Here is an 11,577-nt window from a genome sequence, read left to right on the forward strand (position 1 = left end):
GACAGAGCTTCTATGGTATATTGGTCGACTTTATGGTTGACCGGAGATGGGAGAAATGGTAGATTGTGTTGCGCTCCCAATTGGGGCACGGTAACGAGGGTCTTGGAAAATATCAAACGGTGACATCTACCAGGTGGGACAAGGGTAGTACCGGGATTGGTGATAGTTCTTAAGCTCGGGTGTTTTTCCGATCATGGGTCAGATGGGGTGAGCGTATAACTACGGGTGGACTTGTAGTGAGTTGTGAACGGCCGGTAGTGATTGAATATGCGTTGGAAAGAGATTGAACGGTCGAGAGGCATGTCTGACGCGGAGGTACTGAGATAATGGTAGCGTGGTTGTTAATGGACAGGCTTCTAGGGGTTATCAAAAAATCTGCTTAGAGTGCGAGGGGGGCAAATAACGAGGAGGCGGTCGGGCCGAGGGGGGGGCGTTGTTTTGTTTGTTTGTTGGTTTGTGCGGCGTGGGCCGCGGGCGCGGCGGCCAGTTCGGCCAGGCCGGGGCCAGGGTGAGCGGAGGGGGCCGGGGCCGGGGCTATCGGAGGAGCAGCCGGGGGCCTACGGGCCAGCCCAAGGCGGCGGCGGGACAGCTGGGAAAGTGAGCCGGGAGGCGGAAAGGGCCACCAATGGGCCGGCACGGCCAAGAGCGGACAACTCGGAAGGCCGGCAAAGAGGCATGTGGACACGCAGGCGGCTGGACACACGCGCCGGGGGAAGCACGCGACCAAGAACGCGGGGGCGCGACGCCCGACAGGTCGCGCTCAGCCCCGGGGGCGCAGCGGGGTCCACGGCCGCGCCGCAAAAGTGGACCGGCAAGGAGCAAGGCAGTGCAAGAAGGAAAAGAAGGCGCAGCGGAGGGAGGTCATGAGCACCTGGCGAGATGGGAGGGATAGGGGTCGAAATTAGCAACGTAATCACCGATATCCCGCGGAATAGTCCGTTTTCCTTGTGTTGGATACCATCAGATTTCAATGCTTGGAGCCCACCGGGATACGCACAAAAAAACACGACAAATCGGATATCGTGGTTGTTGAGCATCTTTATGCGATCTGAGAGGCAATACGTGCTGCAGTGTACCTGTCTGTGCAGGTATTATGATTGTTTTCATATAAATTATTTATTAAGAATTTTCAAATGCTATTATTGGATATTTCAAGATTTTTGGTACCAACATTGTTCAACTTACTATCCAAGATGGCATACTCAGATCTTTTGGGGCGGGGGGGATACAGATTTCAATACCTGTATCCCGAATGGATACCATAATAACATCTAATTATCGACCCCTGAGATATCCATACGTATCTCTTCTAGTCCTTCTACATTTTTTATCATACCGGCAATTCCTGCACGCAATAAACGGCGCTTGAAACGGAATAAGGAACACTCTAGATTTGTGCTTTGTAAAGATGTTTGACAGAGGAAATACAACAGAGATAAGACACGCAGAATAAGAGGAATGGTGTGTTGGAGGTAATTGGGCAATGGCTGTTCATATGACACGAGGCCCGGCTGGAGAATGAACGATTTTAAGAAACATTTAAAGGTTTTTTCCTTTTCAGTCTTTTTATCGATGGCAACATCCAGGTGTGACGCGGAGAATTTTGGTGCGAATTGTCAGAACGCTGCGGGCGAAAATTTTGCCTTTCACACCTCATCTGTGGCAACTTGACGAAATATCCAAAATATACTTTTTTGCATCCAAAATCCACAAAGATATTGTTATGATCCAGCAGTTAGGTGCTGGAAGTTTTACGAAATTTTTTGGGCTTGAGCATTATTATGAGATACATCTCGATCTATAGATTTAAACATGTGTGATTGATTACGATTCATTGGTCAATAGAAACGATGTTTACGCTCTTCATTAGAGCCAGACAGCCGGCATGCATAAAGGTGGAGTATCTTAAAAAGTATTTGAAGATTAGGTCTTCGTTAGGGTTACTTCTGAGCGAATACTCCTCTCGCTTTTTAGCACTTCTTCTGTTGATAAGAAGAATCGCGTGCAATCTGATTGCTTGATCTTTGAAGTCAGGAAGCTGCGAGAGAGTGAAATAAACTGATGTTATATGATCTACTATATGGTTGCTTCGTTCAAGTAAAAAGCACTAGATAGATCCAGTCACACCAACTATTTCTGTAAAAACCTTGAAACAGTAAATTCAGAGGGTAGCACAAAGTTTTTCTTTTCCCAAACAATCTTGTCGGTAACATATTGGTTTGCTATATCAACTATTGTTTTTTAACTCACGTTCCACGCGGAACACGAGTATACCCTCGTTGACACCTGCCAAAAGCGCGCAACGGAGCCCGGCGAAACAGCAAATATATCGCGCGTCAAATTAGTAGCCCCATATCTCTCGACTTCTCTTTGCTCTAAAAGGCATTTGAGGCATATGTCTACTCCTTTCTGGTTATAAACCATCTTCGATAGCGCATATATCCTGTCCATCATCAACATGGGTTTCGGCCAGCGGGTTTTGCTACAGTTTACCAGTTTAATCACGTTTTTTCATGACTTGGACACTAAGTCTTGACAACGTCTAGCAGGTTGATGCAGTATCCCTGGATTTTAGTAAGGCCTTTGACTAGGGTTCCTCATGACCTTTTAATATCTTCAACTTGTCACCCTTGGCGTTTTTGATACTACTACGTTAAAATGGATTCTGACTTTTTTATATTAAGTTGTCTGTGTTAACGGCAGCATGTCGGGATTGTGCGCTGTCACATCGGGTATACCCCAGTTCAGTGCTTGGTCCACTGCTTGTTCTTATCTTTATAAATGATTTGTTTGCGCAAGGAAAGCTGACCCTTCTAACTTCTTAATTGCGCGCTGCTTTGGGTTGAGCGACCTGCTGTTACTGTACGCCACATCCTACATAAGCAGTGACCAGTTAGCCCTCCAGAGGGTCTTACTCGTACTGAGCAAGTGGGACTCCTGGGGCTTATGGTCATTCAGTGCAGACAAAAGTGGTAAAATTCTTCGCATTCCTGCTCCCAAATGCACCCTTGACTTTTACTTACCTCGTTGTATTATACATATCTCTATATAATCTCTTACCCCTACTTACAAATAGTTTGGCGTGTTAATTATTAGTAACCGATGCTTCGCTGATGCGCCACATCTGACTAGCCATTTGTAAAGAAAGCGTCCCGATCTTTCGGCATGCTACGCGCGTACATCTTAGCTTTGGCTGACTCTAAAACTCGGTCCCTAGCTTTCAACCACTATGGTTGCTGCCCATTTAGATATATGCTTCGCGCAGCCTGGTTTCCCCTATCAGACTTCAGAACTGCTCTAGATTCGGACCACGAGGCCCCCCAGGGGCCACTGGCCCCCTCACCCATTCTAAGCATAACGCTGCGAGACTGGGTTCTCCAGCAAACTATGATGATAGTACTCGAAGTTGTTTTGGCTCGTCTTGAATGGCCTCCCCCTTCGTGTCCGCTTTCTTACACGCCTCAAAACTCATAACTTTCTCTAAAATTTTATCATCGGTGAGATGAAAACTGCATTCCTTTCTTGCTTTTAATGAGCCTGTTCGGGCTGCACACGCGTCATCTGAGGTGATCTACTGTTTTCGGCATGTACAAACTTCTCAAGCGATCCCTTTAAGTTTACGCTTCTTTGTCTCTGTGATTCCGTATTGGAATTCACTGCCTTCATCTTGCTAAATAGGCATAATTGCAACTTTTTCCGCTGGCGCATCGGCAGTGTGGATCTACCCGACTTGATTCGGCACCTCTCTCTATGCTCGTTATAGTTCTCCAGGACTTTTGAAAGATGATCACTTATTCAGAGGCTTATGAGGTTATGAGCGTTATATACTCGCGTCGCAAAAAAAAAAAAAAAAGTTTTCCTACTAGATGGCGGGTGGTACGCTTACAAATCTCAAGCCAGCGGTCACTGTACAACCCCAGTAGTAGATGACCATAATTTATTACAATACTTTAGTGTTTGTTTGGAATGTTTTTTTGGGACTGGGTTGGAGGCTGGGAAGGTTTTGGAACGTTTTTGGGAAGCTGTTGTTTGGAAGTTTTGGGACTGAGCGTAATGTTTTTCGTTCACGGGGCCAAAGGGCGTTCTGACGCGCACGGGTTGTTGTAAAAGTTGTTTTGATGTCTGAGAGTGTATTCTGATTTGATGTGAACACGGGTGATTAATTCACGGGTGTTGTTTTGATGTCTGAGAGTAAGTTTATATCATATTATACTAGCCACATAATTTATAAATAATTTTAATAGCTAAGTTAAACGCTGCCCAAACACATTTTGTGTAATCAGTGACTTAAGCGCGGGAAAACGAGCGAAACATCTCAGTAGCCAGGCGGTAGGTGCATGTTTAAGAGGCACTGCAGCCCAGTATCAACGCACGTTGTTAACAAACAAATAAAACGCCCAGAGCTGGTCGAAAGCTATAGCTACACCACATTCATCAGATCAAACAGAAAGCAAATGGATTGCTAGTGATTTCAAGCCGTCTGCAATACAATTCACAAATTTAAAAATAAAATAAAATAAATTCCGTCACTCAAATTGTTTAACAAGCTGCCAGCAGAGTGCAGCGCTCACTGTACCGTGTACTGTACGCGCCCGGATTATTCCTTTCTGATAAATACTGGCAACGCTGAATCAGTGGCGCCTCCAACTGCCGGCTCACCCCACCCCTCCACAACACAAGCCCCAGCGTTCGCGCTCAGCCAACGCATATATCTAGGACTACATCAATAACCAGCATCTAAAATCTATAGATTAACGCTTTGCTAATACCGGTAGTCCAGGGACGATAATCAAAGATACCAAGCCTGTGATAACTATTAAATGACTTTCCGCTATATTAACATGTGTATCCATGGCTATGTGTCCGAGGCGCAGGCGTTAGTGGTGAAGGAGGCGGGCAGGCTCGAGGGGGCTCTAATAGCAAAAGCAGTTCAGCCCGCTTTGTTCAACCAGTAATATAGTCTACACCCTGCCTCTTGAGGTCAAAACGGTTATCAGACCTTACTCTTCGTACGTCAGGCCGAAGTACATTTCCATGGTCTTTTCAATAAAGTGATAACAATGGTAGGCTCAGCGCCTGAAACAAAAAGTTTTGCCACTTCGGTCCGCGTTAGACAATGTCCTCAGAAAATTCTTGATATCTAAGCCTTTCGCCACTGCCCTTTTGACCTGTGAACCTCCACATTTCCGTGCTGGTGATGGGTTCTCCGCCCATCACACTATACATCAAATTATTAAGCAGTTGTAGGTCCAAGCTGTTGAGATTTGTGCCGTGCAATTCCGTATTTCGCTCCTATACCTTAAGTTTAAGGGGTGAAATGTTGCCCCTCCATTGAACCCAGACCTCTTGACCTTTGACATGCCGTGCACCCGCCCGCAAATTTCAAAAATGCCGAGTCTTTTTCGCACTCGTCCCAACGTCCCAAAAAATCAAGACCAGTACGTCGAGCGGTTAAGATTTTGCTGCCATAACTGCAAGTTAGTTCTAAAAGTGCTTAGCACTGGCCAGTTAACCGTTCCAACGCCTCGGCCTGTTTCAACAATCGCCCACCTACCCGCCCTGTGCTTGAGATTTTCGCGCCGTTCTCCTTACCCCGCGCGCTCTAGCTCCTACTCTCCAAGATGTTTTTGGCAGGTTTAACTACCTATAAAATTATTTCTAATTAGTGGCTAGTATACCATATAGATAAACTCAAACTTAGCTCTCAGAGCATAAAACAACACCGGAATCTATCACCCGTCGATCTATCAACTCAATACAGCAACTTTCAGACATAAAAACAACGTTTCACAACACACGGGCGGTCAACGGCCCTTGGCGAGGTGAACTAAAAACATTACCGATGCAGTCCCAAAAACTCCCAAGACTAACGTTGCCCAAACAACAGTAAAGTATTGTATAAATTATGTCATCTCCTAATGGGGGTTGCATACAGTGACGGGCTGTTGAATTGCTAAGCCGCACTAATAGCGCCGCCTACGCATCTATAGGAGAACATCAGTAAAGCATTTCCAATTTTTTCTTTTTGCAGTTTTGCAGGTTCGAACGAGTATCTCATGTTTCCGCGTTGACCCAGTGTTTAAAGAAACAAATTAATATTCACTCGATATTTATCTTAGCCTCACGAGGAAATCAGGAACCACAAGATTAATTGAATATGTATCACTGTGAATACACCAGTAAATTATATAAACCGTGTCCTGTTAGGTCCATTACCATGTGCAAACGCGGCTACAATTGCTGCACATCTAATATTGATGCGAGTGTCTTACCTGTACATTTCTCTTACTGATAGACTTAGTCTTCTCCCTCTCTGTGAAATAAACATTCAAAAGTAATGATTACATCCATAACGCTTTAAAATTCCCATAAGCATTTTGCAATCGTATAACCCTGCGTGTTTTACTTTTTTCAGGGCATAAAATGTCATTTAAAGCCTTTACTTTTCGATGATTATCTAGTGTTTTCCCCACTTTTTATGAATACTCGTACCCATTATTGGCTTGAGTAACAGGCACTCTGCTCTAGCAGTAACGAATAAAATGTATTAGAACGCTTCGTATTCACCAAAAGCATCGCAAGTTCGATTACCAGCGCGCCCTTTTCTTCGTAATGCTGCTGGATCAGTTAGTAGGCGCTAGCTAATTTTGCTACGCTATCGGCCCTCAGACTTACACGTCTCCTCGCCACCAATCCCTGGTTCGCACTCGGCAATTACCAAGTTTAACACATTCTGCACAGACTATTCTCGGCGGCACCGAAACAATATGCAGTCCCGCCCTCGCCTACCACGTGTTTCATATCGAATTTTCTAATGTTATAAAATTCTGCTTAAAAATCGTGTGTTTTTTCAAGGTAGTGTAATCACCGATATATCCGCTTGTGAGCGATGAGATAATATTCTTGAATCTTTCTCTTTTTTCCGCCGATCGAGTGTTTCTGACCAAAAATTTCGTTATAAAGACTTTAATGCTGCTAGGATGCATGAATATGAAAATCCCCTATTGATTACTTTAATAACAGGGAACATGAAGGCAATGGAACAAACGCTTTTCTGAAGTTAAAGAAATTCGAAGAGCATGGAAATTTAAAGTAACCTTATGAAATACACAGCGAAACTGCACAGGAACAGCGACCCCAACACAATACCTTCACCCCGCAACCGGCACCCCACGTACAAATCCACAACCATCGACAAACATTCATGTAAACCAGCACCGATCTACCCACCATGCACCACACCACTAAAACCAACGCCAAACTAAATTCATCCAAACACATTTATTATTTTCATTCAGGGTAAGTTGTCTGTTCGTTGTTCGCTTGTTCTTCGTCCCGGGACGCAACGCTTGGTGTAACTTAGTGGGTCTGATCTGTATACCGTAACATATCAACGTCTTGGTATTTCACAACAAAAAGGTTATAACGTTCCTGTATTAAGAATAATATTGTTTGATTTGCGACTTTCTGCGAATGTTTTGTTGCTGTTTAATCACTGTCGACCGATCGAAGGCGGCTTGTTGGTTTGCACCATTTGGCACTCACTGTAAAACTTACGAATCTGTCTTTGTCAGATAGATTATTAGACTATGTTGTATGTTTACACACGCTATCACAGTGCGCTGTCCGTGGAGTTACTTCTTATATAACTTAAGGATTCTAGAACAAGACATCTCAAAGCACCTGCTCACAGTTGTCACCCTACGAATTTAACTAACATCGCGTAGCTACTTTATAAGCCTGTTTTTAGCATAGCGACTCAGCAGAAAGACACTTTGACGTCCGACTATGAAGGTGAACTAATCACACGCTCGCTAGGGATTTACGCCGACTTTAGATCGTGAGCGTTCTGGCAGGAAACCGTAAAGACAGAGGTTTCGAGGCCCAACAGTATATTATGTACACTAGCACAAAAAAGATATATCTTTAAGTAAGGGACTAAACCAAGCCATCGTCTTGACCGCCAGCGACCCAGCTGGGACCTATCATAAAAAGCCAGACCGTCACAATTGACCAACACAATATGAGTGCCTATACCAGTACACCATCAGGCTTAAACACTTCTGTAAGGAATACTATACCTCAATTTTCCCTACAGATTATTACATCGTTTAATACACCTTTCATTTAAATGCGCCAAGTAAAAAAAAATTGAGACTGTGATGGATCCCGGAAAACTTTAATTATACATAGGATTATGAGAACAGGGTCGGTTGGTGCGCATACATAATCCACTCCATTGCATCACGCGTGCTAGTGTAGGTTGTTCCTTATTCGTGTCTAATCAGTCGATGTCTTGCTAATGATAGTGATTCGACTTTACGCTTTAGTGGTGTTATTCGCATGGCCACAGGGCCAAAACGAGTGGGTTGGCTCGCCGACCGTTTCGCAACAGAAAATACGTAACTGTTTGTCTTAATATACCTTGCGCGGATGGCACGTCCGGATTGCGGCGAACCGATTCTCTCGCTGGATTTTCAGATCGTAAAGCACGGAACTCTATAGGTCTGAGGGTTGATCGGCCGATGTTTTTATACCGAGCGTCACTTTGACGCGGTTGCTTTGACGTAGGCGTATCTTACAAATTCTCTTCTGTCGGACGACGTGAGGTCGATATACGCGGCGAGCAGGATTGAGTTAAGCCTTAAGTAAGGCCAGAAGGCGGCGCTTGGATAAACTATTTTACGTGAGGGAACTTACTTATTGCACTTTGGTCTATTTTACTAAGGGTTTAGAACATTGCACGGCGAGCGAGCGGGTTGTCGATATACTTATTCGATAAAGTTTACGAATTCAATTATTTAAGTCTAATGTTCTTAAAATTGCTTAAGAAGAAAAGTTTAATTGACGTTGACAGATTAACCTGGATCGTCAAAACTAAATCTGTACCTTAAGGGTGAAAACTCACGAATAACAGCGCATACTCTCCATAATTTTATAGTCACGAACGGCTGCTGATTGAGATCTGAGAATCCGATCACAAAAGGTTCATTAAATTGCATAATCACATTATATTTGATACAATCGAGCTTAGTAAGTTTAATGAATATTATGATGGAGCTAACCCACATATATACTTAATAATTTGAATGTAAAATGACGTGGTCCATCGACCAGTTATATAATACTGGACAAACAAGGACAATTATTCTCACGTTTGTACACGATGACCGCGAGAGTTTTAAGCAGTTGAGAACAACATGCATATTCTACCCTCATTTCGTCAGATAGTATTAGTTTTGTTTTATTAAGCGCTAGAATAATATAGTGATTATTACAACGCTGGTATTTTCACAGAAAAACAGCACATTATTACATTATTATTATAAATATAATATTTTAATTTCAAGGTAGTTAATGTAGTAGATGTAATGATAAGTCTTATTTTTCAAAACTGTACGTCTTACACTGGCTTTTATAGGGTTTAAGGGTCTATTTGCATTACTTATTAGTTAAAGATAGATTAAGCTTTTACCGTATTGTAAGGCAGGATTTTCTGTCTATTCTTCTTTAACTTTTATTGAAGTCTTTCATCGTCAAATGAGACTCACGGTAAAGGGAAAGACAAAGATAGGTAATTGTTATTAAGACTAGTATGTATTACCAGACGCTAATAGTTGTAATTGCTTTTGGTTACAACGGGCGACCAGGGTCAAGAAAGTCTATAGCGCTCCGTACAACTCTAACTTGCAAACGCCCAACCCCCCGCCAGACTAGCCGCTACAGACGGTCCCTATCAGCGCTCCATTCTGGCCAGTACCTCCAGTGCGCACATCGTCAGCACTCTCGTAAGTTCTGGTACCGGGTAGCGAAGGAGGGCCAGTGCCTAGTGGCATACTGATGGGGTGGGACAGGGGAAAGGGCGCTTCACATCCCCTCCACCCTGTAACACCCTCTCTCGCCCTCTCCGTCCTTCTGGGCTCCTATGTGCGATCAAGATGACTATAATCCCCTCCACGGGTACACCCAGTTTTTTTCTACTACCATTTCTTCATCGGGGTCGTGTCACTCCCTCTCTCACGCATCGCGAGCCTTCTTCACTCATCTTCAATCCATATGGCTCTCTCGCCATCCCAGGCTTCTCCGCCTCCTCGCTCAGCTCTCTCCTCCTCCCCCTCTTCCTCCTTCCTCCCAGCTTGCTCCCCTTCCTCCTCCTTCTCCACCAGCTTCTCCCCCTCCTCTTTCTCCACCAGCTTCTCCCCCTCCTCCTTCTCCAGCAGCTTCTCTTCCTCCTCCACCACCTTCTCCCCTTCCTCCTCCACCAGCAATTAATTTGCAAGTTAATTTACGATGCTAAACCTGATGTTTACCCTTATACTTATAGTAATAGGCCTAGTACTGATCAGTAATACTATGAATCATGATACTGATACTGATGTGATGATATTGATACTGATATATATAGTGATAGTGATACTGATGCAGTGATAGTGATACTGATAGTGATACACAGTTACACTGATTAGTGATAGTCTAGACTAGAGCCTAGAGGACTTACTTTCTCTGAGATTTTTTTTGAAATTTGGGTCACTCCGTCGTTTTCTGTCAAAATAGATACAATAACCAACGAAGAGAGTTCCAGCAACTCCTGCGGCTATACTAACAGCTTTACTGGATACCATTTTTAGCAATAAAAACTAAATTGATTTGGAAAGTCGTGCATTAACATGGACCGGAAATGTTGTCGCGCACTCAAGAGGTAGTTCAGCCGCACATCCGCTGCATTGCGCATGGGATATTTACTCGTACCATCGTGTGCGTCCGAGTGCCTTTTCGGGAAACATCGGGAAAGTCCGTAATACGTTTATTCGAGTTGGTTAGGACCACAATAGACTAAGAATATCTAAGACTGTCTACCGTTAATCTATAACTAGATATTCCTAAGGCTAATCTACGGAAACACTGAGCTATATATAATAATTGTCATTATACACAGCTCAGTTGTCAGAAATCGGCTGTTTTAAACGCACGCTAGCGCACACGCACACGCGGAGTTACTAGAGTAGAGGACAGAAGTTTCTACATGAAGCACTAAAACGACCAAACTAAGAAAGCCTACAGCGCCCCATACCCTTTCCTTCGCTAGCGAATTAAAAAAAAAACGGTGTTTAGGGCGTAACATAACAAAATAGCCTAAAAACCACAGCACAACAACATGATGCTATAATGCGATGCGATTCGATCAATGCGACAATGCGATAATGCGCACGCGCGCGCGCGCGAATGCGTTCGTCGGTGAGTTTGCGCGCGCTCGGCGTTTAACCTATCTTTTAACCTATGCGCGCGCTATCGCCTGTGTGCGTGTGTGCGCCTGTGTTCAATTCGTTGCTACAAAGAACGTTAAAATTTCTAAATAAACACAAAACAATAACAGCTCAGTAGTAAGGCCTACAACTTTATTTCGACTCGGCTTGTCTGGCTTCATTATAAACGAATGCGCAATAAAACAATCATTTGTCGAGTAATGAAGAAAGCAAATTTAAATATATTCTTGCATATAATTTCAAATCCACCTAGATTCCATGGGGGGGGGTATTTTCGGAACGCGGGATTCGGCGTTTTTCGGCTATTTTAAGT

The 11,577-nt window shown here is 43.9% G+C and overlaps 1 long non-coding RNA gene across 1 annotated transcript; it reads right to left on the reverse strand.

The window, feature by feature from the left end:
* Positions 1–2,023: 2,023 nt before the first annotated feature.
* Positions 2,024–10,717, reverse strand: LOC106814770. The gene is made up of 3 exons (XR_001394655.1): positions 10,499–10,717; positions 6,273–6,313; positions 2,024–2,038 (listed from the first exon to the last, which is right to left on the reverse strand). It is a non-coding gene; the product is annotated as an uncharacterized LOC106814770 (long non-coding RNA).
* Positions 10,718–11,577: the final 860 nt, after the last annotated feature.

The sequence above is a fragment of the Priapulus caudatus genome, unplaced genomic scaffold (genome assembly GCF_000485595.1).
Source record: "Priapulus caudatus unplaced genomic scaffold, Priapulus_caudatus-5.0.1 Scaffold976, whole genome shotgun sequence".
Taxonomy (NCBI): Eukaryota; Metazoa; Priapulida; class Priapulimorpha; order Priapulimorphida; family Priapulidae; genus Priapulus; species Priapulus caudatus.